This window comes from Dama dama, chromosome 9 (genome assembly GCF_033118175.1).
Source record: "Dama dama isolate Ldn47 chromosome 9, ASM3311817v1, whole genome shotgun sequence".
Lineage (NCBI taxonomy): Eukaryota > Metazoa > Chordata > Mammalia > Artiodactyla > Cervidae > Dama > Dama dama.
Window position 1 is genome coordinate 67,569,038 of NC_083689.1, and position 25,604 is coordinate 67,594,641.

At 46.1% G+C, this 25,604-nt stretch overlaps 1 long non-coding RNA gene across 1 annotated transcript; it reads left to right on the forward strand.

The window, feature by feature from the left end:
- The first annotated feature begins 19,502 nt into the window (after nt 1–19,502).
- LOC133061451 (uncharacterized) lies at nt 19,503–21,478 on the forward strand. Its single transcript, XR_009693987.1, has 2 exons — nt 19,503–19,635; nt 21,128–21,478. It is a non-coding gene; the product is annotated as an uncharacterized LOC133061451 (long non-coding RNA).
- Nucleotides 21,479–25,604: the final 4,126 nt, after the last annotated feature.

Here is a 25,604-nt window from a genome sequence, read left to right on the forward strand (position 1 = left end):
CATTTGGCAGGCAATGGGGGCTGGGCAGACACTGTGGGGGAGTCTGGCTTTGGGAATAAAGAGCCGAACCTCACCACTGGCTGAATAAATTCAGGAGGGCTGCAAGGAAAGATCAGACACTGAAGTGGTGAAGACGGACTTGGGTTCAATCTCAGCTCTACCGCTCACTAGCTCTGTGACTCTGGTGAGTTTCTTAACCCATCTGGGCCTCAGTTTGCTCATTGAAAAAGTGGGAAAAATCGTCACCACCTGTGAAGATAGTTGTGTGGCGAGGGCCTTGTCTGTCTTCTGCCATATATCCAGCATCTGGCTCATGTTTGTAAACTGAATGAATCATGTCTGGAGGGAAAAAAAATGCTTGGCAGGATGCCTGATGAATAAAAAATGTTTAGTGAATCAGTCGATTATTAATTTTAAGGGAAGAAAGTCAGTAATGACCTGGGCCAGCCCACATATCTCTTATCATTTCTGATAAGTGCTCACCCGCTATGGCCCCAGCAGCGTGGAACCACAGGAAAGATCCCTGAATCAGGCTTGGGGGGACAGTGGGCTTTAAGTTCCAGTCTTGACTGTCACTCATGAGCTGTGATTATGGGGACAACCACGTCCTGGTCTATGCCCTGTGGCTTTCTCCAGGTGAAGCTCTGCCTTATCCCTGGCAAGGCCACTGAGGCCTGAGGAAGGACACCAAGCCACTGCCTCTTCATGAGCTCCCAGGCTTCCCCCCAAACCTGTCTCCATCAGCAGCCCAACAGGACCTCCAGAACTTTCCCTGGGTCTCAACACCATAAAAAGAGCATGGTCTCTGGATCTAAGCCACCACCCACAGCTGTGTGACTGGAAGTCTAACCTCTCTGACTTCATGTGTTTATCTGGACCTGATGGCTACCTGGATTTGAATCCTAGTTCCAAAATTCTTTAGTTGTATGACATTAGTTCAGAAGTCAGTTTAGAACCTTAACATCTCTGCTCTTCCGTTTCCTGCTGGGTACTATGTGGGTTATAGCTTGTCCTCCCAGGCTTTCTAAGAAGATTTGTTCCCAAAACTGGTGTAACCACACTCCCACCTAAAGATCAGGTCCCATCTCAGGCTCTTGGCTGAGTCTTGCCTCAGGTGGTCCAGCTGCTGACTCCACCTATGCTGAGTCTCTTGACTTTGGCTACCAGCATTTGGGACCTGGAACCTGGGTTTTCCACCCAGTGTAGTGAGGTAACCCTATCTCTTTCCCCAGGTCTGGGAGGGTGGCTCTGAAGGAAGCCTCTGAAAGCTGACCCTTCCTACTTCCTCATCATGCTGGGGAAGGGGTAGTGGGACTGGCCCAGTGACACATGCCACGTGCCAGAGACCACTGGGCCCAGAAGGATAAACATTTCCAAAGAAAGGTCTTTGGAGTGAATCCTCTTAATCCCTCTCTGTCTTTGGATTTCACTTTAATATGCTCTTATTCATTTTTGTGGACCCTCAAAATAAGAGAAGGCAGCAGGCTTCCCTTCAAGCAACTTAGGAAACTTCTCCCTTTACAGCACCAACAGGTGTGCTTGACATGAGGAGGGGGTTCTCCTGGGGCTGCCTGGAAGGAGACTTGTCACCTCTTAGGGACCCACCATGATGTAGGGTGCTTCCTCTCCCTCTCTCTCTCTCTCTCTCTCTCACACACACACACACACACACTTACACACATTCATTCAAACCCCTGTATAACTTCGATTCTAAACCAGAATAATATCATGGGGAATGTTCAGGCTCCAAGTAAAAGACCCAGGGCAGGAACCCCGGCCCTGCTGTTTCCCAGCTAGGCAACCTTGGGCAAGGTCCTCAACCCTCTATGAGCTTCAGGCTCTTCATCCGTAACAAGGGAAATTCAGAGTACCTACATGGTAAGGTCGTCAGTGAGGATTAAATGAAATGAGACACGCCAATAAAGCCCTGAGCATATGTAAGTGCTCCTTAAATAGAAGTCACCACTATTATCGCTGTTGTTGTCATTATTATTATCTCCAGGAAAAGGTGGCTCTTGTGAAGGCAAAGTCATTGTCTGCTTTATTTGCCACTCTATCCCCATCACCTAGGACAGTGTTTGGGATACAATCAGTGCTCAGCAAACACTTGGAGAACCAAGTCACAATCACACTTCTTCTTGGAATCATGGCTGTTCTCCCCCTGTGTGATCAATCTCAAGAGCGACCCCACCCCGGGCTCCCGAAGCACCTGGACACAAGAATTGTCACAAGAGCTTCTCATGTGTCAGGCGACCAAGCTAAGGGTCTTATCCTACATTGATTTTCTTGCCTCTGCTCCCCTCACCTTCTGAATTCCTTGAGGAGAAAGACTAGGAGATCTAGCTCAGAATAGGAGCTTGACAAGCATTCTCTAAAAAAGTGGATGGTCGAGTAGCCCATTTTACATGTGGGGCAACCAAACCTCAAAGGGTTAACACACTCATCTAGATCCGGAGGGGAGTCCCAAGAGGGCCAGACCAGCTCCGTGGGTCCCCCAACACTGATGACTCTGTGTGGATGGGTCCACTGACACCCAAAGAGAGTGAGTTAATTTAGCCAGAGGAGGAGAGAGCTGAGTGCTCCTGCCTTAATTCCACAGACACTGCCTGATGGAGTGGGAGATTATCTATGTCACCGTGATGTGCTTTTCATTAAAGTTGGGCTCCGTCACAGGTAGTCTTTGAAATGTCAATTTTAATTAAAACCCCAATTCTAATAAACACACCATAGATTAAACCCAGCCAGAGCAGCTTACTGCTGGGTGAACTTCTCACGCTTCAGTAGACAAACTTGTCTCCAGAAAGACGGCTTGTTTGGGAACATCCAGTCCATCAGGCAGCTTCACTCAGAGAAGGGCCTTGGCCTCAATCCTCAGCATCTCTGACTCCAGGCTTCCAAAAACACAACCCAGAGTGGAGCCAGCCAGATGCCAGTCCCATATCAGCTGCTGATAGGGAGCTGATACTCAGCTGATGCTTAGCCAACTAGAATCAATTTTATTACATAAGGTTTCCTTTTATTTAAAAGATCATTCACAAAATACCCTATCCATAGATTTGCTTTCTGTCATATAGCTGAATGTGTTAAGTGTTTGGAATGCCATTCTTACATTTAAAAGTCAACTGAATTCCCCAGAAGTTTAGATGAATTTGTTTTGTTCTTAATCTTTCCCACATTGAAGATGTAAGGAGGTCATCTGAAAGCATCAGGTTTGATTACAACCACATAATGCATGTCTTTCTTTAGGTAAATACTGGTGTTACACAAATGGTTCTTATCTCAGAAGCAAAGATGACAGGTAGAAGGAAGGACAGGAGGCAGAGCTCTGTAAATTGTTGAGACCTGGGGACAAAGACAGAGAAACCGAGGGTGACAGCTAATGAGGAGCTGTTTCCTAAACACTGCATAGGCCAGGCTGCCCCCGGCCCTCCAGTCTTGCTGGTGAGGGTCTCTCTTTTCCAGGGCTCTAGCCAAGCCCAGACTGCTCCCAGTGGAAAGAACTGGGACTCGGGTGCTGAAAAATTTGTTCACACATAGGTGTCTGAGCTCAGAAGCTGCTGCCTCACTGCCTGGCCCTGGGTGAGAGCTGAACACTTGTGGGAATGAACGTCCTGAAGCTGAGACCTGGTGACCTGGGGCCACCTCCCTGTTACCTGACAGCTCCGCATAGTCAAATCCTCAGTTCATCAAGTGAGAGAGTAAAGTGCCAGATTCTAGGCCCATTTTCATTCCAAAATTAAGGGACGGCGGGAAGCACAGTATCTCATTGTGACTTAACTCTGGGGGACAGCCAAGCACAGAGGGTGAGGCGGGACACAGAGTGGGGGTCCGAGAGGAGGCCGTCCGCACAGACTTGAGCCAGCACAGCGCCACCCACTGCGGTCCCCAAAGCACCTCTGTGCCCAGCGGAAAGGCAGCTAGACAGCAGTTCACTACATCCAGCCACGAGGGGTCCTCTAACACTGCTGGTGACCGAGGGAAACCAGCTTGGACACAGTGCTGGAAGAGAGGTAAAAACACGTGAGCGCAGCAGGGCACTCAGTCTGTCTCCCACATGCACTCCCCACCAACAGTTCACATCATTCTCCCAGGCGCTGCTGTTGGAGCCTGTTCCGCATGAACAGCCCCTCTGGGAAGCGGGGTAGTGGAGTCAGGACTATCTATAAATGGTTTTGGAAGGAATCTGCGGAGATCAACAGATACTTTATCCTTGTTTTGAAAGCAAGGTGTCCCAAACACTGTCTGTTGATCACAGCTGACTAAAAACAAGGGGCTATCCAACATGGGACTTGCTTTCTTCCTTGGAAGCCACAGCAATACAGAACTCGACATGCAGGTCAGAAGAGAAGCACTGAGAAAATGCAAAGGAAAAGACCGGTGTGGCGGAAGTAAAAGGAGAAAGCAATGGAGAGAAATGAAGCAGCAAGCACTTCAGCCCAGAGAACGCCCACACGGCGGCCGCCTCTGTCCCTCTAGAGAAACGCGTGTGCTGGAAGGAGACAAGGAGCGAGACGGAGAAAGGACAGAAGGGAAAGGGGAAAGGAGTGGCAGGGAAAAAAAAAAAAAAAAGCACAAAACAGGCACTAGATAGATACAGCAAAGCCAATAATGTGCTAAAAACCACTTGTTAACTGCTGACATGCACGCACAAGCTCTGTGCTTCCACGGTAAGAAAAGAGGACAAAAGTCAGGCACAGGAATGGTAACTGCAGGACTGCCGGTCCGGGGGGCTAGCCAGGCTGTGATCTCGCTCGAACGCCCCCCACACCCCATTCTCTCCCCACCGCAAGCTCATTCTTGCTCCTTTGAGGAGGCTCTGGGGATCATCCATCCAGCCCTTCTCATTCTACAGATAGGGAAGCCTAGTCCTAGGGAGAGGAATGGACAGAGTCCTGTTTGTAGCAGGAAACCAACCTCCCAGCTCCGTGCCCTCCCCGCTCATCACTCAGGCTTGGCCAACTGGTAGCTCTGCAAACTTGACCATCTCCATTTCCTTCTGAGCTTCAAGTTCCTTATCTATAAAATTGAAGGGATTGGAGTAGCAATGGTCTCAACCTTGACTGCACATTAGAATCACCTAGGGAGGTTTTAAAAATCTCAGTTCCTAGTTCACCTGAGACTAATTCATCAGAGCCTCTGGTGTAGGACTTGGACATGAGTGGTTTATAAAACTCTTCCGGTGATTCCAAAGTGCGTCCAGAACTGAGATCCAGTAGACTAGATAATCACTAAGTCTCTCTTTAGCTCTAACATTTTTATTTGTTTAGAATCCCTCAGCCTGAAATCTTCTGGGCATCACACACTCCCATGCTCCCCCCATATACCTACCCCACAACTGATTTGAGCAATTCCTTCTTATACTTCAGGGGACAGGTTAAATATACCTTCGTTAGACAGGTGAGGAAAACATTACCTGGGTTCTCCCCCTCTTATAGTCTGAACAGCACTTCATAGTAATTACATTTTGTGACTTTCTTCTCCATAAGCTGAGCCACGGCAGAATCTGTAGACTGTACAGACTTTAAGATTGCCCCTAATTATCCTCATCTCCTAGACCCACACCACCCCCTTGAGTCTGGTCAGAACCTGTGACAAAGACTCCTTTTGATAGACAATATGGCAAAGGTGATCATTGGCTATCAATTCTATCACATAAAGTTACATAAAATGGTCAAGTCTGAAATGCTAGAAAACTGCTTCTCTTGCTAGCTTTGATGAAGCAAGTGGCTATGTTGGGGAGGCCAACAACTTGCTGGGAACTGTGGCTGTTAGTCTTAGCCTACAGGGACCTGAGCCCTGCCAGCAGCTACATGAGATGGATTCTTGCCTAGTCAAACCTTCAGATGAGATACCAATCCTCACTGACGTCTTTATTGTAAACTTCTAGATGATCCAGCTAACTTGTACCCAGATTGCTGACCTCCAGAAACTCTTGAGATCACAAATGTGTTTTTTGTTTTTTTTTTTTTTAATAGTTAAAATTTTTGGCTGCTGTGAGTCTGCACTGAGGTGCATAGTCTTCTCTTGTAGTGGCGCACAGGCTGTAGAGAAGTTGTGGCATGCAGGCTTAGTTGCCCTGTGACATGTGGGATCTTAGTTCCCTGACCAGGAATCGAAATTATACCCCTGCATTGGAAGGCAGAACCCCTGGACCACCAAGGAAGTCCTAAATGTGTGTTATTTTAAGCTGCTAAGATGGAGAAACAGTGGAAACAGGAACAGACTTTATTTTGGGGGGTCTACAAAATCACTACATATGGTGACTGCCACCATGAAATTAAAAGACGCATGCTCCTTGGAAGAAAAGTTATGACCAACCTAGACAGCATATTAAAAGCAGAGACATTACTTTGCCAACAAACGTCCATCTAGTCATAGCTATGGTTTTTCCAGTAGTCATGTATGGATGTGAGAGTTGGACTATAAAGAAAGCTGAGCGCCAAAGAATTGATGCTTTTGAACTGTGGTGTTGGAGAAGACTCTTAAGAGTCCCTTGGACTGCAAGGAGATCCAACCAGTACATCCTGAAGGAGATCAGTCCTGAATGTTCATTGGAAGGACTGATGCTGAGGCTGAAACTCCAATACTTCGGCCACCTGGTGTGAAGAACTGACTCATTGGAAAAGACCCTGATGCTGGGAGGGATTTGGGGCAGGAGGAGAAGGGGACGACAGAGGATGAGATGGTTGGCATCACCAACTCATGGACAAGAGTTTGAGTAAACTCCGGGAGTTGGTGGTGGACAGGGAGGCCTGGTATGCTGCAATCCATGCTGCAAATCTATGGCGTGCTGCAAAGAGTCGGACACGACTGAGCGACTGAGCTGAACTGAAGTTGGTGGTACGATTGTTATTGGCAGTAGATAAAGCAGACACTGAGCCTAGTTGTCCAGCTATTCAATACTATGCCTTCGGCGTCCGTGCAGCAGTCGATACGTCTTGCTGTGCTTAGTCACTCAGTCGTGTCCCACTCTTTGCGACCCCATGGACTGTAGCCCGCCAGGCTCCTCTGTCCATGGGATTCTCCAGGCAAGAATACTGGAGTGGGTTGCCATGACTTCCTCCAGGGGATCTTCCCAACCCAAGGATGAAACCCAGGTCTCCTGCATTGCAGGCAGATTCTTTACTGTCTGAGCCACTAGGGAAGACTTACAAACATTTGACTAATTAAGTAATTAATTAATCAGAATAATGACATTAAGTCTTTTGAATCCAACGTTTGCCCAGTCCTTTCTTCCTCCTGTGTGTGTGCCAAGTCGTGTCCAACTCTTTGCAACTCCATGGACTGTAGACTGTCAGGCTCCTCTGTCCATGGGATTCTCCAGGCAAGAATACTGGAGTGGCTTGCCATCTCCTCCTCTAGGGGATCTTCCCAACCCAGGGATCGAACCCAAGTTTGTTACTGTCTCCAGCATTGGCAGGCAGGTTCTTTACCACTAGCGTCATCTGGGAAGCCCTTCTTCCTCCTAGTAAGGAGATAATAACTCAAAATTCAATGTCAGTGCCCCAGACAAGGGCTGAGCTCTCAAACCTTTCACTCTTAGGCGGGAGAGTGGGAAGCAAACACTGTTATTATGATGATAACTGTGATCCAGACTTAATGAAATCAACGTGTGGTTAAATAACTGTTTGCTGAGTGCAAATTGTTATTGATGGACCATTTCCTTTACCTGATAAATGCAGTGCAGCACTCAAACAAGGAAGCAATCATGGCTTTATTGATCCATAATCACTCCAAAGATTCACAGGATGCCACTGGCTACAGTGGGCTGGCCTTTGGACCAAACTGGCCCTCAGTTACTGCCACACCAGGACTCTCCCACACAGCCTCAGCTTTCAGGCCTGCTCAGGTCAGCCTCTGAAAGTGGACTCCCAGAAGGCACAGTTCTGCCTGGGCATTGACTGCTGCTTCTCCTGGTCTCAGCAGCAGAGACTTCTGAGAATTAAAAAACAGAGAGCACAGCCATTTTCCCTGCTCAGGCTACCACCAGTCTCATGATGCTCTGGCCAGTCTTGCCACTTGGACGAACTCCATAGGCTCTGGTGCGGCTCTGTGGGGTTATCGGACTTCCCAGGGTCACTTGGGGAATCACTAAAAGAGAGTGAGACAGCATCACCAGGCAAGATCTCTCTGGCCTCTGCTTGATTTCAGAGTGGCTTATCAGGAACACGGCTGGCTGGTACCTGATAAACTTTCAGTAAAGTGAATGTAACTAGGTCTTCAGAATAAGCTCAGGTACTCCATGGAGACACCTGGAAGCACATTGCAGGTCCCCAGGGAAAGGGTAGAGGGGCTTTCTTAGAAATGTTTTTGGCTGAGACTGGGGAGACACTAAGTGGTCAGAGGTCCCGGGCAGTGAAGGTTGTCGGGGCCTCTTCCCTCACCCTCGCTTTTCTGTGTGGTTTTTCTGTCTCTTCCTGAGTCTCAATTTCCTCACCTACCTCTGATGCTATCTCAGATTGTCCTTGTTCCCACCCACCCACCCGAAGTTCACGGCCCAAGTGTTGTGGATCCAAGTGACTATATCCTTCCTCCTAATGACTGAGCTTGTTGCAGGAGTCCTCCAACTGGGACAGGGCCCAACAACCACATTAACAGTCTTAACAGAAGTTCTCATTTTACAGCCACTTATCACGTGCATTGCGCTTGACCCTTATGCTTGTGATCTCACTTCACACAACAATCAAAGAAACAACTCTTTCCTGTTTTATAGTTCATAAACCGGACTTTCAAAAGAGGTCTCAGGACTCCCCTGGTGGGTCCAGCTGTTAAAACTCCACACTTCTAATGCAGAGGACACAGGTTCGATCCCTAGTCAGGGAACTAAGAGCCCACATGCTACATGGCATGGCCAAACAAATAATTATTTTTTTTTTTAAAAACAGGTCTCAAACTCTGCTCATGTCACTCAACACACAGAAAAAGGACACTTCATGTCTCATGTCTCTCTATGGCTGACATTAACTTAAAACTTCCCAGTGTTCCCATGTCTTCATCTATAAAATAAGTCTGGTTCACCAAGATCATGCTGTAGGTTCTAGAAAAGCAAAAGGATGAAGACTGGGAAGGCAGATGCCTGCTTTTGTATTTAAACTGCCTTGCTGTGGTGACGCTGACAGGTACAGAAAGCAAAAAAGGAAAAAGCCTGCTAGTCTCCTTCTAGTGCCTTCTTGGTAGCTTCTAAGAGGGATCAAGGTGATGGAGAGGAAGGTAGCTTGCAGGGACCCAGCCTTTGTATCACAAAATTGAGATTAGAGTTTGGGTTTAAACCACTGAGGCAACAGCTTAGTAATCAGCACAGATGGGATTACCAAAAGATCAAGGTAAGGGTTGCCTTGCAGAAGGGAGATGGGGTGTGCCTTGGATGAACTATTTAGGGGTGGAGGAGAGCATCTTTCTAGGATGAATGCGATATTTTATTTCTTAATAAGGTTGATGGTGACATGGTATTTGGTTTATAACCAGCCACCATGCTGTAACCTATGTTCTTATACTTTGTTGTGGGTGTGTTATTTTTCACCACTTGAAGTGCTGTAGAATTTTTTCTGTGGGTAACTTGGGGAGAAGAGTGTTGCTGTAGACTGGCAGGTCAGAACATGCCTCCCTGAGGAGGGGATATTTGAGCCTAGCTTGAGTAATCAGAGGGAGCAGTCATGCCCAGAGCCATGCACAGCCTTCCAGGCAAAGTCAAGGAGATGCACCCTGCCGCTCAGAACACATCCCTGCTCAGTCCCAACCTCCTGGAAAATGTCTGTAAGTGCAGAGAGGTGATTCTGGGACAGAGAAGCCAGCAGATGGACTGGCTCCAGAGAGAGTCCCTGAGGTTTCTGAACCAATTCCAGTCTGTGTTCCTGGAGCTGGCAGAGGCTTCCAGAAAGAACCGCAAGATCTGGTCTCGCACTGTCTGGTTTCACTCTTTCCTTCCTAATTTCCTTCTTGCAGGCTTTCCGTTCTTACTGATTGCTTACTTTCCCATCCTTCCTTCCTCCCTCTCACACATTAACTAAACACACAATCAGACACACCACCCATGTATATAAATATACACACCCACACGTCCACCTCCTATACACACATTATTCATATCCACTCCCCATACACACACACAAACTGAAATACACATAACATATGCAAGTTCAATCATACACATCTCAGACATATTCTTAGGCCTGCAGAGCACTTTAAAGTTCAGCTGTCAAGTTCATTCACTCTGCAAATCATAGTAGCTCCATTTTATTGGTGAAGAATTTGAGGCTCAGAGAGGTTGAAAAACATTTTTGAGGTCATGGAGCTGGGAAATAACAGAGTCTGGACTCGCAATCAGGTCTGCCTGACTCTGATTGTGCTTCATCTGCACTCTGATATCCCCATACGTGCAAATACACACACACACACACACACACACACACACACACACACACAGATGCATACTGCAAACGTGTCCATGATTACATTCCTACCCACACGCCCAAACATGGAAAGAAAGTTCACTGACATGTTGCCAGTGGGTCTAAAGAAGGATCTGTCTTTTTGAAAAATTTCTGGCTTGTTTGAAGCCAAGGCTTGTAAATTGTACACAGCAGCTTATCAGAGATACCCAGATGACCTGGTTCAATATATTTGCTCTGACAGGTAGAAAGCAAAAGGTAGAGGTGAACATTTGTGTTGTGCGTTTGATTTTTGCAGCACTTCCTGCCTTGTCTCAGATCTTCCTCCATAATAATCTGGTAGGTGGTCATGGGAGAAACTATTATATGCTTTTTACAGGTGAGGAAACTGGGAATCAGAGTGTTTGAAGATAATCCAGGTGCCTCCAGCTCCTCAAGAGTCAGCGGTCCCATTTCCCTTTGATGCCCAGTAACTACAGTCCAAGCTCCCGTCTACATTGCCTTCAGAAAGTCCACAGCATATCGTCCCAGGTGATGTTGTGGATACCCAGGAAGAATGCTTAAATGTTCTAGCCACCTCTCCTGGCTATCCCTTGTCATGTCCTACCTTGAGCAATTCTTTTCTCTTCTAGATATCTGTGACTGCTCATAACCTTTGCTTTGGTTTTTTTATTTTCTTATTTCTAAAGTAAGGACACCAACCCTCCATTAATTCTCAAAGCACATCTCTTTGGATGCTTTTATGGATATAAATAACAGAACACCCGGCTCAAATAGGCTTAAACAATAAAGAACACCTTTTATCAGTTTTATAACCAGAAGTTCCAAAGTAGGGTAGTTCCAGGGTGAGTTAATTTGGTGGCTGGCTCAGCAATATTATCAAGGTCCCAGGTTCTTCCCCCTTTTCCCATCTGCTATCCTTATGTATTTTGGTTTTGTTCCAGAGGGAACTACGTTTTCCCCTGGGTCATATGTTGGCTGACACTATTCCAGGCATCACTGGTAGCAACAACATCCAGCAAAGTAGAGGCATTTTATTCCTATATGTCTCTTTGTATCATTGGACAGAATTTTGTCACATGAGGAAACTTTGGTGTGACAAACACGCTCATAATTTGGATTATAATGATGGTTTCACACACTTGCACATGTGCCAAAATTATCAAATTAACTATGAGCAATTTATCATATGACAATTATGCCTCAGAGTAGCTATTTCAGGGCTTCCTTGCTGGCTCTGATGGTAAAGAAGTTGCCTGCAATGCAGGAGACCAGGGTTCAGTCCCTGGGTTGAGACGATTCCCTGGAGAAGGGAAGGGCAATCCACTCCAGTATTCTTGCCTGGAGAATTCCATGTACATAGGAGCTTGCCAGGCTACAATCCATGGAGTCACAAAGAGTCAGACATGACTGAGCAACTAATACACATAGTTATTTCAAAACTATCTATTTAACTAATGAATCTATATTGCAATGAACTGAATGTTTGTGTCCCCCCACAGTTTATATGTTGGAATCCTAATTCTAATGTGATGGTATTTAGATGTGAGATATTTGAGAAATAGTTAGCTCAACAAGAGGGTGGAACCCTCATGAATGGAATTTGTGCCTTTGTAAGAAGAGGCCAGAGAGGCGGCTAGCTCCTTCTGCCAAGTGAAAATGCAATGAGAAATGGGCAGACTGCAACCTGGAAGAGAGCTCTCACCAGAACTCAAACATGCTGGCACCCTGATCTCACACTCTGAGCCTACAGAGCTGCGAGAAATAAATTTTGTTACTTATAAGATACCCGTTCTATGCTATTTTGTTATAGCAGCCTGAATAAAGACTTAGTTTCTATTGGTAAAAAAGTTAAAACATAACATATAAAGCTAAAATATCCTTTTTCACTATCCCCCAGTCCTTCTAGGTATCAGATAAGTATGTATCTTCCCAGATCTTTTTCTTTGTATTTATAAACGTAATGATATCCATCAAATCTGTATAGTCTTACCTACTTCTTTGTTGTTACTGTTCTTACACAAAAGTCACATTGTATAAGTATGTTGCAGCTTGTCTTTTTTTTAAACTTTTATTTTATGTTGCAGTACTGTTGTTGTCCTTCAGTCACTAAGTCATGTTTAGCTCTCTGAGATCCCATGGACTGCAGCACACCATGCTCCCCTATCCTTCTCTATCTCCTAGAGTTTGCACAGATTCATGTCCATCCATGAGTTGGTGATGCTATCTAACCATCTCATCCTCTGTTGCCCCCTTCTCCTCTTGCCCTCAATCTTTCCCAGCATCAGGGTCTTTTCTAGTGAGTAGTTCTTCACATCATGTGGCCAAAGTATTGGAGCTTCAGCTTCAGCATCAGTCCCTCCAATGAATATTCAGGATTGATTTCCTTTAGGTTTGACTGGTTTGATCTCCTTGAAGTCCTAGGAACTCTCAAGAGTCTTGTGATGTTTATGGACATACAGCAAAGGGACTCAGCCATACATATATATGTATCCGTTCTCCCCCAAACTTCCCTCCCATCAAGGCTGCACACAACATTTAGCAGAGTTCTCTATGCTATACAGTATGACCTTGTTGGTGATCTATTTTAAATACTGCAGCTTGGTTTTGTTTTGGTTTTTTGACATAGTATTTCTTGGAGGTCTTTCTCAATCAGTATTTAGAGATTCACTTCATTCTTATTAACTTGCAAGATACAAGTCTATCACAGATTATTCAGACATACCTCTTTGATGGACTTTAGTTAGTTCTCAACTTTTCGCTATTTGAAACAATCCTGCAACAAGCATCCTTGCATCCCCCTCTTTATGCAGAGTCCCATGACATGGATCCTAAGGCAACCAGCTTTATACCATCTGAATTGCCTTCCAAAGTGGCTGTACCTACCACAGCCTACCTCCAACCACAGTTGGAGCACACATTTCCCCATACACTCACCAACATTTGACATTATCAAAAAATTTTTTTTGCCATCGAACAGATTAAAAAGATAAGTCCTTGTTTTATTTGCATTTTGGGAGGAATTTTCTCAGAAAAAGAGATTCCTGAGTCCCATTCTTGGGCATTCTGATCTGAGGGTCAAGAATCTGTGGGATTTACACCCTTCCCAGGTGATGCACAGAGAGGTTCGGGAAATAGTTCCTGAGGGCCAACTATGTCCCTTTCAGCTCTGTTGTCTGATGTTCAGACTCCTGCCTTCTAAGCCCTTGATATGTTTAGGCCCAGCGTCTACACTGCCTCTGCCGCTTACAATGCTATTTTCTCCACAAGGGAAGATTTCTTAAGACAGAGGAAGGTTGGCAACTATGACCATTTAGTGAGTTGGCTCTTGGAGCCATATTTCATAAGTCCCTTGGAGGAAATCCTACCTCTCAGAGAGAAGGAGCTGACATGTGCTAAGAATCTAATGGTTTCTGGGTAAACTAATTGGGCTTTCTGGACACTTAATTTCCACAGGGTCATTTAAATCTCACAACAACCTTGGGAAGTATTACTGTCCCCATTTTACACAGGAGGGACCTAAAGTTCAGAGAGACTTAGTCATTTTTCAAAGGTCAGACCGCTACCAAGGGGCCCATGTCCCCACTCTGCTGGGCTGCAAAGCCTGTGCTCTTTTCATCGTATTGCTTGCCTACAAAGTGGGGCATCCTCTTTATAGGACACCCTAGGAGAAAGAGACTGTGAGTAGTCTGTGCCTCCTACCCACAGGTGCTCAGGATGCTGCTTACTTTGGTTCTCAATTCTCACACCATTCCTGCCTGAGCTACCCACGTTCCTTAACTTCTGGAGGTCTTGGGAAGGTGCAGATATTTCATGGAGCAAGTATTATTTTCTCTTACTTAGCATGAAGTAGCTTGTTTGATTCAATCCTGGATGATTTGTTTCAGAAAACACGGACTGGAAAGAGATTGATTAAGTTTTACCTGAAATCACCCCTGGTGTTTCCATCTTCTGGGACTAATGTGGAAGAATAAAAATAGAAAAGTGGCTTGTATCGATTATTCAATTTCTTGAACTTTTTTTTTTAACTCAGAAATTTTAAAAGAATAGCATATACCAAATAGCCAAGTATCCATCTAAAAGTGACAAATTCAAAAAAATATTTGTCAAATTTCTTAAAAATAACATAAGCAACTTGTTGCTCATCTAAAGACAATTTCATTTACTCCCCACCTCATCCTACTGGAAATTTGGATTGTTCCTGCCAAATCTATTTAACATTTTTTAGCTGCAGTATATGTTAAGTCCGTGTATCATAAGCAAATTAAAAATAGAATATATAAATGGTCTTATACTGCACCTTTTTTTCTGCTCCCTGCTTTTCTTCTCTTTCTGCTATATCACTGAGAGCTCTTTAAAAGTTAAGAATCATGTCTTTCTTAATTTCTGCATCCCTAGTGGCCTTTTACATTGTGGAGGCTCAGTAAATCAGAAAGGAAAGAAGGAAGGCAGGAGGGAATGGAGGGAGAGGGAGGGAGGAAAGAAAGAAGGGTGGGTCAGACTCTTGGGTCAAAACCTCCTGTGTGGCTCCCAGTTAGATGTGAGGCTAACTAAAGAGGCATTCTAAGTCCTCTATGCTGTGGTTTCCTGGCCCCCGAGCAGTTCATGTCCCATTGGAGTCGGCCCCTCCTCCATCAGCTGCTCATCACCTCATTCTCCCAGGAAGTCCCAGGCATGGCTTTGAGAAGGTCCAGGTCACACAGCCACCTCACCTGCTCAGCTCCAGTGTGGTCCAAATCTTGCTGGTCATAAATCAACCAGCCAAGGCTGAAACCTGCATTGCTATCTATCTCTTGAAAACCCTCAAGGATTTGCAGAATTAGCTGCCAGTTCAAACACATGTCTTCCCTCCTTTCCTTCTCCTACTCTATCTTTGTCTCTGTCAACAACGGAGGGCCTTTCTGGATGAATGTCTCTGCCTCTCTGAGTGTCTTCCGCTGTTTCTGATTCAAAATTATGCCTGTGCTTCCTTTCTTGAGCTCCTGCCTCCACCTTCTTGCCCTTCCCCCTTCCGTCCCCCACGTCTAGCTGCAGTCATAGATCCAGGAGACCAGCTGGGCCATAGATCTCTCCGTTACTGCTGTTCTCTCCCTCTCGCTTTTAAGAATGCTTTTTTATGGTGGCTTCTAGTGCAAGCAGCTGTTGGAGCTTGTTTGAGAATACCTCCCAGAGCAGAGGCTCTGGCAGTCCTTCAGATTCCTCTTTCTTCTACAATCTGAGATGGACTGGGAAAGAAACTCATTCATTCATTCATTAACCCATTAAACAAACATTTATTGAGCTCGTATTCTATGCCAGCTCACTGAGGTAGACACTGGGAATATAACAGTAGGTAAAACAGCCCTGGTGTACTGCAGTTCATGGGGTTGCAAAGAATCGGACATGACTTAGCGACTCAACAACAAAAAAAACAGCCCTATGGAATTTACAGTCTAATGGGAGAGGCAGACATAAATCGAATAGCCATTTAAACATATAAATAATTTATACTAAATGGTGATCAATACTTTGAAAAAATAGTCCACAGTGTTCTAATAGTAGTTCATGTCTATCGAATGTTTATTATGAAACTGCCACTATTGTAAACATTTCACATATGTTTATCTTAACAAAAACATAGTCCTACTTTACATCTAATCAGACTGAGAACAGGGAGCTTACACAGCTTGCTCATGGGCACACATGAGGATGTGCCCATTCAAACATAACATGGGGATTGGGGAGCAAGAGGAGGAAAGCTGCCCTTCTCAGTTTCCCTCTGTAGAGGATTAAAATCTTCTTTCCCAAGATCATATAGATAGTAGAAAGCAGAGAAAGGACAAGAATCCAGCCTCCTGAATCTCAAGCTAATCAGTTCTAAGGTCAAATAGGTTGGAATGTGAAAGTTAACTGTTACTAAACTCTTAAGCCCCATAGGACTTCCCAGAAAAGTAAAGAGGAGTATGGGGGTGGGAAAACTGTAGGGAATGCACTCTTTCTGCTAAGATGGACAGGTGGGGGCTTGAGCCTCTGACCCTGGGATGTATTTGTGGATGGTAAGCTCCTTGAAGGAAGGGCTGCCTTATCTTCTGCATTGTATCCCTGGAGCTTAACACATGCCCTAATCATTATTTATTGAAACAACAAGTTGAATCAAATGTAATGAATTACGTGAAAAAGATCCAGCAGATGGATGCTCCATATTTCTTCTAAGCTAGAGGTTTATAATTCCAACAACTTCATTTCTTTCTACTCTCATTAATACCATCCAGCAGTGTGGAGATATTCTGCCAGGTATATGGGTCAGTTTTTACCCTTTCCTTTCAATCTGCATATCCAAAATAAATCCTCCTGTTTCATAAAACTCCCTTTTAATTATTTTTTCAGTTTTTGGCTGATTCAATTAAGAGCTGAGTTTGATCTAGAAACCTTACCTCTTAAGTCCCTTTTGATAAAACAGCCCCCAGAATATTCATCTCTTTGAAGCCTCTTTATGAGTTTTGGAGCTGAGTAAAATGCCGACCACTTTCAGGATAATTACACTGGAGCAGACACATTGTCCCTGGAATCTGTTTCCCAGTCTGAGTAAATAGAGCCTGGTCCTTTTTATGTTCTTGTAACACGCATTGCCTTGTTCTTCATTTTTCTCTCTGTCTGGAGTGCCGCCTGTGGGTTATTTAATCTCTGGACCAGGGAAGAGGGAAGGATTTATTTGGGAAAATATCTTTGCAGGACATTTGGCTCTGAGGGAGCCTTTGGCTGAGGGGCTGCGCTTGGCTTTGGCTCCCACCTTCAGCAGCTCTCTGTATCCCACAGAATGGGTGTGGAAGCCAAGAACTGCTCAGCAACTTTATGAAAGAAGAAGCAAACATACCCACCGACTCAAGGGTCTCTGCACATGCGTGCACACGCTCAGTCGTATCCAGTTCTTTGGGACCCCATGGCCTGCATCCGGCCAAACTCCTCCATCCATGGAACTTTCCAGCCAAGGATACTGGAGTGGGTTGCCATTTCCTACTCCAGGGGATCTTCCCAACTCGGGGATCAAACACGCGTCCCCTGCATTACAGGCAGTTTCTTTATTGCTGAGCCACTGGGGAAGCACCAAGAGTCTTTAGCCTGAATCAATTAAAGCAATGCCCATATTTCTCGTAGGTGAAGTGTGGGATGAGGACACACATGTGGGACCCACAGTAATTTAAGTGGCAGAGTCAGAGCTAGAATACACATCCCCACTCTGCCACTTAAATTACCCATGTGACCCAGGACTTGAGCTCTGGTGGCATCAGTTTTCTCATCTGTGGATTGGGAATAAAAATAGTATTTCTCTCAAATGCTTACATAAGAATAAAGTCAGATAATATCTTTAGTGCTTACAATAAGTGTCTGACAGATAATGATGGAGATCTGTGACATGCAAAGTACTTTCACATTCATGCTTGCACTTGATTATAGTTTTCTTGCTCTCCTAGTAGAGGACCTTCATCAAAACCATGTTCTTCTTTTTTTTTAATTAGAATATAATTGCTTTACAATGTTGTGTTCATTTCAGATGTACAATGAAGTGAATCAACTACATGTATATGTATATCCCCTCCCTCTGGGATCTCCGTCCCATTGCCCCCACCCCCATTCCACCGCTCAGGTCATCGCAGAGCACTAAGCTGAACTCCCCATACTGAATAATAGCTTCCCACTAGCTATCTGTTTTATACATTGTAGTGTATAGATGTCAATCCCAAGTCACCCAATTGGGGTGTCACCCAATTCTCCCCACTCTCCCCTTCCTCCCATCATACAGAGCGAGGTAAGTCAGAAAGGGAAAAACAAATATTGTATAGCAACATATATATGTGGAATCTAAAAATATAGAACAGATGGACTTATTTTAAGAGCAGGAATAGAGATACAGATGTAGAGAACAGACAGGAAAACCATATTCTTCTGACCTTCAGTCTCGTGTTCTTTTATTCTGGACCACTCCAGCGTTTGACTTGTTCTCTGTGACTCTCAGGACAAGGAGGCGGAAGCTACAGGAAGACAGCTTGGACTCAAAATAGGGATATTTATTTTTAATGGTCAGAGTATCTTGAGAAAAAACATGACTGCCTCAAAAAAGGAGTGTGTTTCCTGTCCCTGGTGGCACCCAGGCAGAGGCGGTCCAGCCACCTGGAGAGGATGTTGTAAAGAGAATGGAGAAGTTAGACTTGGTGGTTTTCCAAGTCTGAGAGTCTGAGAGTCTCATCAGAACGGGAAGTGTCTATTTCTGCCAGCTCTCCACCCCCATACTCCTCATTATTTTTCTAGGAAATCCCAGGAGGCTTGAGAGTTTTATTTGCAGATCCAGCCCTCACACTTTAGTCTATTTGACTTAAGAACCAAGTTTCAGACTTCTCTGGTGGTCCAGTGGTTAAGACTCTGCACTTCCACTGCAGAGGACACAGTTCAATATCTGGGTGGGGAAGGAGAAGTTCTGCATGTTACGCAGTTTGGCCAAAAAAGAAAAAACAGATTCATTTGAGATTCAAAAGGCTGAATTTTAGTACTATTTCTGCTTCCTATTCTCTCCATGATCTCGGGGTGGGGGTGGGGGTGGGGGTGGGGGGAAAGCTCTGCAATTTGTACCTGCCCAGCATCAACTCCCATTCTCTGGTAGCAGTTCCTCCACTTCCCTTTGGGGACAATGCCTCCCTTACTCTTAGTCCATGGATTAAGTGAGACTGAACTCTAGTGAGATTATCTCATCTCCACGGTCAGCACATGACCCAAGTCTAACCATGGAGTGTTCCAGTTCTTCCTTGGCTATAGTAATTAGCTCAGAATGGGCATCTTATTCAATTTGGAGCAATCTGATTCGATTTCAAGACTTCTGCTAGAATTGTTGAGAAATGCTCTTTCCCTGGAGGTTGCCAAGCTGGTAGCATGCAAGCCTGGATTTCTGGAGTCTCCACAGGGGCACAGCCTGCCTGGAAATAAACTCAGCGCAAAGGAAAGCAAAGCTGGAAGGTAGTGAGAGCAAATCCTGATGACATTATTTGCATTTACCTACTTCTAGAGTTTTTTGGTTATGCTAGCCAATATATTTAGGTTATGCTTGGATTTAAAATTTTTGGCTGCTGAATTTGTTTATTTCTCAGGTACATTTGACTTGGATTCCTACCACCTGTAACCAAGAGTTCTAATGAACACCGATCATAATGCACTGGAGTAAGGATGGAAGACTTCCTATAGAACACGAATCTGGAGCTGCACTCTTCTCTGCATCAAGGTATACCTGGTAAAATCGTTGGTGGTGGTGGTTGTTTAGTCTCTAAGCCGTGTCTGAAACTTGTGACCCCATGGACTATAATCCACCAGGTTCCTCTGTCCATGGATTTCCCAGGCAAGAATACTGGAGTGGGTTGCCATTTCCTTCTCCAGGGGATCTTCCCAACCCAGGGATCAAATCCGAATCTCCTGCTTGGCAGACAGGTTCTTTACCACTGAGCTACCTCGGAAGCCCAAAATCCTTGGTTAAGACTGCTAATTAGTTTATGTATCACTCTGTGCAGAAAGCCATCAGAATCTTAACCAAAGCCATCAATACCTTAACTAGAGTGAAATCTGGGACCACTTCAATCACTGTGGACCGATGCTAAAGCTGAAAATCCAATACTTGGGCCATCTGATGCAAAGAACTGACTCATTTGAAGAGACCGTGACTCTGGGAAAGGTTGGAAGCAGGAGGAGAAGGGGACAACAGAGGATGAGATGGTTGGATGGCATCACCAACTCAATGGACATGAGTTTGAGTAAACTCCAGGAGTTGGTGATGGACAGGGAGGCCTGGCATGCTGCCGTCCATGGGGTCGCAAAGAGTCAGACACAACTAAGTGACTGAACTGAACTGAACTCAATCACTGTCACAGTTATCCCTTATGCTACATGTGTATAGTTATCTCTTATACTCCATATGCATAGTTATCTCTCATACATACATACAGATATCCCTTCCCTCTTGAGCCCCCCTCCCCCCTCCTTCCCCATCCCACCCCTCTAGGTCATCACAGAGCATTGAGCAGAGCTCCCTGTGCTGTAGAGTAGCTTCTGGGGCTAATAGTTTGATGTTTAGGAACAGCTGAGGCCATGCACGTGGAACTCTCTGCAATGTTTATGGCACATAGTAGGTGCCCAAAGTGTGGTCATCATTCCTAAAAACTGTTTTTCAAAATGGAAAGATGTAGGGGCCTAAAGAGACAGATTCAGTGCCCTCAAATTGGGGGAGGGGTCCTGTCCCAGCAGGAAACACTCCCCTTTGGCTCAGAGGTGTTGTGTCTCCAAGGACACCTGTGGAGCTCAGGTAGGAGGAACGCTTTCTGCTGGCTTCTGGAAAACAGTTGAGAAGACAGCTGGCCATGTTTAGATACCTGGGGAGCAAGTCTAGGCCCGGATGACACAGCTGGGGCGGGGGCTCTCATGGTGAATTGTCAGATGAGCAGATAAAGAAACCTGCCGCCCTCTCGTTCTCCCCGACTCCTCTTTCAGCTCCTTAACCACTGACACATCAACCCATCTGCTCAAACAAAGGACTGCCTGGTCCCCACTTTGAGAGGATGTACTTGGGGAGCGACCACATGCCACAGGCCCCCAGAACCTGGCTGCCAAGGGTAACTTCCACCCTTGTCCCCAGCTTAGCTGCTTTGCTGCTGGGGGCATCTGAAAACAGAGGGACCGCAGAATTTATCACTGTCCTAACTTGTCCATTTGTCTTCCGCTCAAAGGGTCCTGATGGGGGAGTTTCCACGAGCCATGCTGAAGCGCACACACGTTCTTGACAGAGACACGTGGCAGCGATTACACGTGGTGTTAGGCACAAGTCACTGCAGCAGGGCGGCTCCAAGTCCTCTCCTGGGCACAGTCTCAAACTGCCTCCACAACCTCCTCGGCTTCTGACTCCTTTTCTAAACCACATGTGGTGATGGAGAAGGGGAGAGGCGGGAGTCAGGGGGTACAAGCGGCCTGAGACAGGGCTCTTCCTCCCAGAAAACTACATGGGGTTTCCCTCTGTTGTCTCAATTGAGTGGGACAGCCTAGAATGATCTTCCTCACCAGCTTTCTGTCTGAGGACACAAACAGATTCCTGCCATTCTCAAACAGAAGACTCAAACCCAGATCACCCTGGGAAAGGGAGCATGGGGACACAGTATGAAGGACTAACAGAGCACTTCCTGATCTGAAAAAGAAGATGGAATGTCAGCGATTTTCATGGTCACAGACCCCAACTCCCGTGCTAAGGTTTGTGTCCTTGCCTATTTCTGTCAGGTATTTATCCTGCTTTTTCTTGCACATCTTCCTTGATGGGGGCTCACTATGTCTTAGGGTAGCCGATTCCATTCTTGGGCAGCTTGGCTCTTAGAAAAGTGCTTACGATTAAAGAGTTACCTGTCTCCCAGAAGCTGCTCTTGCTTTGGGCTTTCTGTCTACTTTCTCAACCACAGTGTTTTTCCAAGAGTTGCCTCTTTCCTCAGACTCATCTGGGGAGCTCATTAAAATGCAGATTCCTGGGCCAACCCCGGACCTAGTGAATCAAAATCTCTGAGGCAGGAACCTAGGAACCTGCTTTCATAAGAATGCCTGAGCTGTAAGATGAGCATCATGGGCCCCTGAAATGAGTTGGAAGTGTCCCCACATGCAAAGGATGTCCAAAGGGCAAGTCGGGAACCCAGAGGGTAAATTTCTTCAACTTGTTACACTCTGCCAAAGGTGGGGTCGACTGGGGAGGAAGCCACACCAAATGGGGATGAGCTAACCCAGGAAATCAGAAACAGCAGCTAACACTGAGCACCCACCCACCTGTACTAAAGGCTTTGGCGTAATCCCTCTGTGTGCAGGCATCCCAGTTACCTCCATTTAACAAGTAAGAAAGCTGAGGTTTAGAGACTTGCCCAAGCAAACACGTCTGGGAAGTGGCAGCATTGAGGTTTGTCTGATTCTGCAGCCCTGCTGACCATCTGACTACTTGATTGGGAACACCAGATCTAAACCTCCCAGGTCCAGGCCTCTTCCTTGATCTCCATGAGCAGACAAAGTTGTTGTCATTTAACGGTGGAACCTATTTTCACCCTCACCCCCTAGGAGGAGAAAAATCTCTCTAGGTGCTTTTGAGGGTTAATGGCCAGTCCTCAGGAAGGCAGGACTACCTGTGACTTCCAGGTGTTGATGCTGAACCTGGGGAATAGCACAGACCCTCAGGAGCAGTCCTGAGTCCTGGGGCGCTCACTTCACCTGGTCTCTCCTACAGTCAGGCGCACCCCAAACATTTGCAGGGCCTGAGCAAGGGTACAGATGGAGGCCCTCATAGCACATGTCTGAATAGTTAGAAATTAGAAGTTAAGGCAACAAACTTAAAAAAAAAAAAAAAAGACATGTTCTAACTTCCTGTCTTGATGAATATTCTTTCATTGTGGCCTAAGACCAGGTTCAGACAGCATTTGAAGGAGATCCTCCCTGGAACTAGACCTCAGCCCTGCCTCCTGGAACAGTCCCCTTTCTCTTCCACTTGATTCTGCCCCACAACCCAAAGGCCTCATATACGTGTATGAAAACTACAGCCTGCACATCCCAGCTCTGTCCATGTGCCCTGCAAACAACTGCACCTTGACCCACTTTGGGCTGCGCAGAGTCATTGTGGGCAGCGTGCTCTGGTCCCGGCCCCTATTGGCTGTCTCTGCTCCCTAAATCTATTTGCAGTAGGAGCCAATCATGGGAGGTGAGATGGGAGGGGGTCCCCTGCATTGGTGTGCCAGTCAGCCACCCGGGGGCTACAGTCCTTGCTCTCAGCCTGGCACCAGGCCTGGCAGAGGGGGCTGGAAGGCAGCCCCTCCCACAACAAATGAAGCCCAGGGCAAGGAAAGGAAGCCTTGAGCTGTCACTCCAGCGTGCAAAGGAGAGAGAGGCAGAGGGAGAGAGAAAAAGTGAATCTTACACTTTAGGCAGAGAAGGAGGTCACCTGGATCATGAGATCATATCTGCTTCACGCCTCACCTGAAATTTGCTTATTCCATCCTCTTATCTTTGGATTTTAAAAAGAGTGTGTGCATCTCACTTGGGGATGATATCAGCTCCACTCCTGTAGGTCAGTGATTACCAAAGTGCCCAGCAGCAGCTTCATTTGTCGTTAGACATTCCAGTCCGACCTACTGTATCAGAAACTCTGGAGGGGGACCGAGCACTCTGTGCTCGACAAACCCTCCTGATGATTCTGATGCTCACTGAAGGCTGAAAACCACTGATGCAGGCCAAGCAGAGTCAGTGATTGTTTCTGAGCAGAACAGTGGTCCATGAGATCCTATTCATCAAGCTGTATTCACTCAACAAACATTTATTGAGGTTCAAACAGTGTTAGGCACTGAGGATTCAAAATACAGTCTCTGCCCTCAAATTGCTCACAGTCAAACTCAGGAGCAGGCTAGTAAACAGATAGATACACTTGGATGTAATAAGTGCTAACCTAGGACAGATGGAGGGTTGTTCCTGGAGGAGGATCAGATAAGATTTCTCAGAGGCACCTCTGTGGAAACTTGGAGAAGCAGGTACTGTCAGAGGCAGAGCAGAGCACAGTGAAGGGTTGCTGGCGACAAAGGCGCTCTCCTTCACAAAATTTCCAGCAGGCTCCTCTTAGCCCTCTTCTTGACTAGGCATTGACCTTGCCCCCTCCCCCCATACCTGTCTTTGGGCCACACAGCTCAATCTTAGCAAAGTATCCTGCTAAGTCATCCTCACACCCTTGAGATCTGACCAAATTCCTTATCCTTCACCCTTCATGTCTAAGCCCTCAGCCTGATTTTTAGCAAGAATCTGGTTAGGCCAGTTTAGCCCTTACCCTTGGTGTCTCCTCTTAGTAATTTTCCATCTATTGATCCCTTCACTCTGCTTATTGTCTATAAATTTCCAGCTGTCTGTTGTATCATGAGTTGAACCCCAGCTCTCTCTCCTACTGCAACAGTCCTGAATAAAGTCTTCCTTATTAGTTTAACAAGTGTCAGAATAAATTTTTCTTTGACCTTGGACAGGGCAGCAGAGACTCAGAGGAAGGAAAGAGCATGACCCCGCTGTTCAGGCTCTTAGTACGCCACCATGTCAGAGCAGAGTGTGAGTGAGGAGCCAAGGAACAGCAAGGAGGTGACCCCAGGGAAGGAAGCAGGGCCTTGGAAGGCTCTCCGAGAATTTGAAGTTTGTCCTGAAGGCAGTGGGAGGCAGGGGGAAGTTACACCCAGAAGTGTGGCATGATTAGGTTTTCATTCTAGAAAGATGTCTCTGGCAGCTGCTTCATGGTTTGGGGAATGGTTTGGGGACCCCAAGCCTGGAGCCCTGAGAGACCAGTGAGGAGACTGCTTACTGTCTTTGAATCAGAAACTCAGGCATCTGTATGTTTACAGATATGTGGTCGGTTAGCTGCAGCCAGGGCTGAGAATCACTGAGGTAGGAGGTGTAGAGACCAGCCTTGGTGACAGATTGACAGGAGAGGGCAGGAGCAATGAAGAAAAAGGATGTGGGGGCGTGGGTGGGGTGTCCCCCAAAGTCAGTGGGAGTCATGAGAGGGTCACTCCATTTTCAGTAGGTGAATCATGAGACTGAACAAGAGTGGTTAGGGTCTGAAACTTCATCCTCTTTTTTCCAGGTGCAAAAATAGTGCTGTGTTTTGAGGAGGCTAAACTTCCCATAAATAGACTCTTTGTTTTAAGGAGTTTGATTAAGATTCATTCTTTCACTCTTTCATTCATTCAAGAGATGCTTACTGAGTACCTACTCTGTGCTGGGTGCTGGGCGAGGTGCTGGGGATACAGTAGTGAGCAGAGATGGGCTCAATCTAGTAGGTGAAGCTGACCTCAAACAAGTAAAGACTCTAGTACGTGTAAAATCACAACTGTGCTAAGTGCTATAGAGAGAAAGACTTACAGACTCTACGATAGGGCATGTGACCCAGTCTGAGGGATTTGGCAGTCTTTCCTAAGACCATGTGCTCTGTCCTGAGGTGCAAAAGATAAATAAGAATTAGCCAGGCCAAAACTTCCCTGGTAGTCCAGGGGCTAAGACTCCATGCTCTTGGTGCAGTGGGCCCGGGTTCAGCCCCTGGCCAGGGCACTCCATCCTACATGCCGCAAGTAAGATTAAAGATCTCAGGTGCCACAACTAAGGCCTGGTGCAGCCAAATAAATAAGAGAACTAGTTAGGCCAATGGGGAGGGGGGGTTACAAG